General features: G+C 40.0%; 1 protein-coding gene across 7 annotated transcripts in view; it reads right to left on the bottom strand.

Moving 5' to 3' along the window:
* Positions 1-6,041, bottom strand: part of LOC107663962 (protein groucho-1) — a 34,775-nt gene that overhangs the window by 21,625 nt on the left and 7,109 nt on the right. The gene's annotated exons all lie outside the window — the stretch shown is intronic.

The following is a 6,041-nucleotide window of genomic DNA, read 5'->3' as shown; positions in this document are numbered from 1 at the left end:
GGGGGGGGGGGGCTCAACCATCCCCCCCACCCCCTCATTACCCAGACAGATTATTTCATTAAGATGCTGAAATATGCTAATGCTGATTTGGTGCTGGGAGATTAACGATGGCAATACTGAGCAATTACCATTTTCCCCCATGCTCCCATTCCAGCAGCGCAGGAGGCGAGGAACCGGAGCCCTACAGCAATATTCAAAATGACTTTTATTGATATGGAGAGACGGACAGGGTAATCAGCCAACATGCTCTGGTTCTCCTGCATTACTCACGGCTACCTGAAGCCCCCAAGAGCTATATTTCATCATGAGATATGCTAACGCTTCAGAATGAAAAGGAGAGAAGGGAAAGGAGAGCATGAGGGAGGGGGGAGAGGAAGTATGGGGCGGTGAACAAATTGATTATAGGTTGGAGCAGATGGCCCAGCAGGTGAGGGAGGAGAGAAATTTCGCTCTTCCTTTCACTGCAAGCCACATTCCGTTCATTTTTTGGCAACGTGACCTCTGCGCCTGTGGGAGGGTGCTGACCCTGGCACTCTGATGGATTCGGTCTCTCTTTAGAGCGGGCGAGAGTGGATGAGTTCTGACCTGTGATGAACTGTCTCTAGGGATGTGAACAAAGGATCTAAGCCCTCTCCACACCCCTTCAGAGTCATTGAGCTATTAATGCTTTCTCAGCCCGGCTTTGCTACACAAACACACACTCCTTCGCAAAACAAACACGTACAACAACAATAATCTGTTGGTATCTAACCAAAGCGAGGAAATATTCGAACATGAAAACGCTGCCTGTTCTCATACGCCAGCCGTACACTGAGCTTCTCTTTCCATCGCTTCACCCACCTCCTCCCCTTGGCTTCCATTCCTGTATGCCACTCTGAGGTTGCCACAGCAACCGGTACGCCCCTATCTCTCCCTCAGATCATTATGTAAATTGGAGCTCTGCTTGACCATAACAGGCAGTAAAATCATATTACGCGCACAGGGGCAGGTCATTAAATTGAATTTTCAGCCTGTCGATCAGATCAACTCGGCAAATTAATGTGGGATGAAAGGGGGCAGACGGGGGAGGGGGGAGTAACGGCTTTTCTTTCATGGGTGGGGTGGGGTGAAGTGTGTGTGTGTGTGTGTGTGTGTGTTAAGAGAGGGAAGATTGGGAAACACTACTCTGCTGCCTGAGCCAAAAAACCCTGGTGACTGTCCAAAGGAGAAGATATTCCACAGCAATTATCAGAAATGACTTTCCCACTGATATACGGCATATGACTTGTTAGTACACAGCACACTATGTACCACAGAATCTAAATACAGGGAGCAGTAAGCACCTGCTTTAGCAAAACAGCTTCCTGTTGTGATGCCAGCTTGAATCAAACTATGCAGCTTGTGGTAAAAATATCTACATTTACATTTAGAGATGCACCGATTGCAATTTTCTTGGCCGATTCCGATTTCCGATTTTTTGTTAGTGTGATCTGCCGATACCGATTTTTGCCGATTCCGATTTTCTTTCTAAGAATTATAATTGACAGCATATACAAACAAAAATCTACTTTTCTTCAACGCAAAGTTTTATTTTCATAAAAAAACAAGTAAAAAGTCAGTAATAAAATAAGAACAAATAAAAAAAATTGCAAACAACAGCACAAATAAATGCAATAGAATAAAGAGAGCTATGAAACTAAGTTTTTCAGGTTAAGTAAGTTTTTATTCAGTTAAGAAATACTACAGAAATTAAAGTAATCAAATGTAAAATAACACATTTATAAAACATATTTAGTCAAGAGCAGAAAATTATTTTTTTTGTCTTTTGTTCTTTGATTAACATGACAGACAGCAGCATAAATATTGGACTGCGGTCCCTTTAAGAGTTTATCCACGGACCCAATATACTGTTACACAACATGCGTTCTCTTTCTCAACTATTTAACGTTCCAATACTGACTGTGTTTAACTGGATACTCGCCAAAACGGGCATTTTGACAATTTTTTTATGTATTTAACAGTTATAACGCAGTTAGCCACTCATTTTGTTATTTGTGGCTCACAAGCTGTTTGAGACTGAGCGCGGATTGTGGTGGTGCGCGCGCGTTTGGTATAAGCGCGAAACCTGCGGGAATGACAAAAGTAATGCGCAATACAAGCTCTATTTAACCGGAGCGAATGAGACGTGTGTGAGAGAGAAGGGGTCGTCGGAGAGAAGAGAGCGAGAATGCGCGGCTGACGTTATTGCCTGTGCCGCTGGTAACGAAACGGATCGGCTCGGAATCGGAAAGAATGACTGGCCGCTCACCGATCCGGGCTGATCATGAGGAAAATCGGCCGATTCCGATCCCTGGCCGATCGATCGGTGCATCTCTATTTACATTCATAAAAAATAAATAAACACTTTAGGGAAGATATGATACAAGGGTGAATCTCATAAAAACAAAAATGTTTTTGCATCATGATCCTACAAATATGCTTTAAGATTTTTTGCATTGACACGGACTCACATTTTATCCTCTAATCTAATTATGCTACAAAAAATACTGCATTGCCATTATAATAATAAAAAAGAGAATCAATTTAGAGATAATTAAGGGAATTACCAAACAACAAAAAAGCAAGCAATAATAAATTGAGAGGGAAAAAAATAGTCATGAAACTGCCACAATTAAGGACGCACCGAAATGAAAATTCTTGGCCAAAGACGAAACCGAACAAAATGAAACACTAGGCCAAAGGCCGAATACCGAACACGTTTTTTTGAGGGGTTAACCCCCCCCGCCCATGTATTTTGCCAACATTTTTTTCACCTTTGCATAAATTAAATAGCCAAAATGTGCTTTTTACCATTTTGTCTTGCTTTTCAAAGAAAAAAATCAATTACAAAACAACAATTTAAAAATATTTAACACTGAACATTTTTAACATTCTAGCAGACATTATACCAACAAAGCACAATTTAACTTAAAATTAATAAGTTGGTAAAATAATATTTTTTGGCCCTCTTGAATCAGGCATGTATTTTTACTGTACAATTAAAAGCAGCCTTGCTGAGAATAGACTTCTTTTAAAACATTAGAAAATATTACAGATCCTAATTTGAACACTATGTGTGAATGTTATAATAAATGTATTAACAGAGCTGTGGTAATGATTAGTATCATTATTATAGTCTTACTTTTTATTTTATTTTACAGAACAACAGTAAAATGACAATACTAACATTTATAACTGTTGAAGAGTTCTTGCTTTTATTTTGGCGGAAACGCGCAGGAAGACCTCAGCACTTGTTTTTGTTAACAGCAGATTTATAAATGAGTCTCATTATGAATACATCGCACGTATCACATTGTCACATGCCTTGTAAAAATTCATTAAAATGTGACTGAGCAACTGACGAGTAACACTGGTTCAGCGAAGATTTTCCTCGTGCTTTGGACTTTGAACCTTGTGGTTAACAAGCAGATCTGCTGCGAGTTCATGCAGCGCTGTCAGAATACATGCAATTCGTGCATGTTTTAGAAAACGCAACGTTCTGCAGTTTATTTACTAATTGTTTAAAGGGGTCATATGATGCGATTTCAAGTTTTCCTCAACATATTCTGTTACACCAAATACACAAAATAATGATCTTTAAAAAAAGCATCATATGACCCCTTTAAGGCCATTTCGCAATTTCAATCATTATACAGTAACCAGCAACAATCACCCCTTCCTCTTCTCATTGAAGACATGCGATGCAGTCCTAAACGGTCTCTCGCTGTCGGTGCTTGTAATGATTTTTGCGTCTTTCTCGGACAGTTCATATCATTGTTTGGTACAATTTATTCGGTCTTTTTACTTATTCGGCCGAACACCGAAAGAGCTTTTTTTGCAATTTTCGGCCGAATAATTTCAGTTGCCGGACATTCGGTGCATCCCTAACCACAATGCAAATAATCTTTTTCTTTCTTTAGCGAAATAAATAGTTTTTTCTTTCTTTTTTCTGCCCTGGACGTATTTTGTGAGTTTTACCATTGACAGACTCCATAAAAAAAAAAGCCAAAAAGACTTGAATCAGAATCACTTTACACAAACCTACAAACTACATTAACCTCAGATTAAACCCCTGCACCATGGGATAAGAACAGGAAGAGCAGTATTGCTGAGTTCCAGAGGCGTGCCGTAAGCTACTAGAATAGCTCCCACACAGGCTGATAAAAAAAATAAAAATAAGGCACAGGGAGTGAAAACAAGGCCCTTCAGCAGAGAGAGGCTTTCTGCTCATCTTCACAATCCCAGGTGCTCAGTGCTGTCAAGCAGCGTGTGAAGAGCTCTCACACACAGCCCTGTCAATGGCACGCCAGAAGCCATTTACCTGTTGCTGTGGGTACGAGCTGAGAGCAGGGAGACACTGATGAGGATTAAATATGCTGCAAAACAACTGAAGGAGAGCCACTCACTGACAAATGAACACACACAGACCACTGCACTCTCTCTCTGTGACTCAATGAACAATTACACACAAAAGAGAGGGAAAGTAGGGAGCGAGTTTGTACAGTTGAACTTACATTTACATGCTCACTCAAACATATACAGTACTCAACATTTGAAGTGGATCAAAAAAGTTCATCAAAGTTGTCCTAAGACAAGAACACATTTCGGTTTTAGGTTTTAGGACAACTTTGATGAAAGGTTTTGATCCACTTCAAATGTTGACTACTGTACATTCTGATGACAGATGAAGCCATCTTCACGGATAAGACAAGTTAACAAATAAACCAAAGCACTCAGTGGCATTCACACACTCGAGTTCATTCCTTCCCGCCTGACACAGGCTCTTCTAACCCTCGGCTTCCCTCGGGCTGAAAGGCTGCATTGAGCAGCAGCCGTCTGTACAGGGTGCCTCTGTCTTGCCCTCGCTGCATATCCAGCACAAATCCTGTTGGAACCGTTTAGTGATGTTTGTGTCTCTCTGTGCATTCATCTGCTGAAGCCGGACACAAAGGACACAGACACGACCACCTGGTTCAGTGCACAGAGCTGAGAGACAGATGTGACCCAAACTTTATACACAAACACACACACAACAATATCTATATTCAACAATGAAGATGCAATGTAGCAAGCAGCTTAAAATGTCCTATAGGCTTGCATTTGATTACATATTGCAGTCCAATAAAACACTTCATTCAGTGCAGCTTTTTCTCTGGAGGAAAACAAATAGATCAATTGTTCAATATTAGAGACTTTTTAACTTATGAGTATTGGTTTACATTTAAAACATACGTTATGTTGGCTGATACTGGATATTTAACTGAGTGCTCACTTAAAGTTAATTCTTAAAGCATTAAATAATTAAAACAAATGCAATTTTCAGCTAAATAAAAATAAAAATGTTGCATATTACAAATTATAATGTTGTGATGCCAATTCACTATTAAAGCAATTGATTTCACGGTTTATTTTACAAAAACAAATACAGATCTTAATATCAGGCATTATGCAAATAAAAACGGATTATTGGTGCAATAAAGTAAATGTAACACAAAATAAATAAAAATACAAACAAATGAACCCTGATAAGCTAAAAAAAAAAATTGTGGGTTTTAAACTAGACAAACTTTCAGAATAAAATATTATAATATAACCCTGTCTGCATTCTGTAAGGAATTAACTGGCCTGCCATGATAATGCGGGCGCATTTTGTCACCACTAGACATCTCACTCACATGTACACAAACACTTCTGAAGAAAGAGTGCAGTGTGCTCTGAGTCAGTTTGCTTTGGCTCAGAATCAAATCGACCATCATCACCTTGGCAAACAATTCCTGGAATCCCAAATAAATTATTCATCTGAACAAGTTCCCTCCCCGCTGCCAGTCTCAACCCCCCTCCTCACTCTCTCTCACCCTCTAAGGCCACAGATTGAGCTTCACTTAATGAATCTGGCTTAGTGTGCACACACAAAGAAATAACCAAATACGGCCACACCAATGATAACGCACACACACGCACACACACACACACACACACGCACGCACACACACACACACGCGCGCGCACACACACACACACAC

This window comes from Sinocyclocheilus anshuiensis, unplaced genomic scaffold (genome assembly GCF_001515605.1).
Source record: "Sinocyclocheilus anshuiensis isolate Anshui unplaced genomic scaffold, SAMN03320099.WGS_v1.1 scaffold2129, whole genome shotgun sequence".
Classification (NCBI taxonomy): Eukaryota; Metazoa; Chordata; class Actinopteri; order Cypriniformes; family Cyprinidae; genus Sinocyclocheilus; species Sinocyclocheilus anshuiensis.
This window is presented reverse-complemented; position numbering and strand designations above follow the sequence as displayed.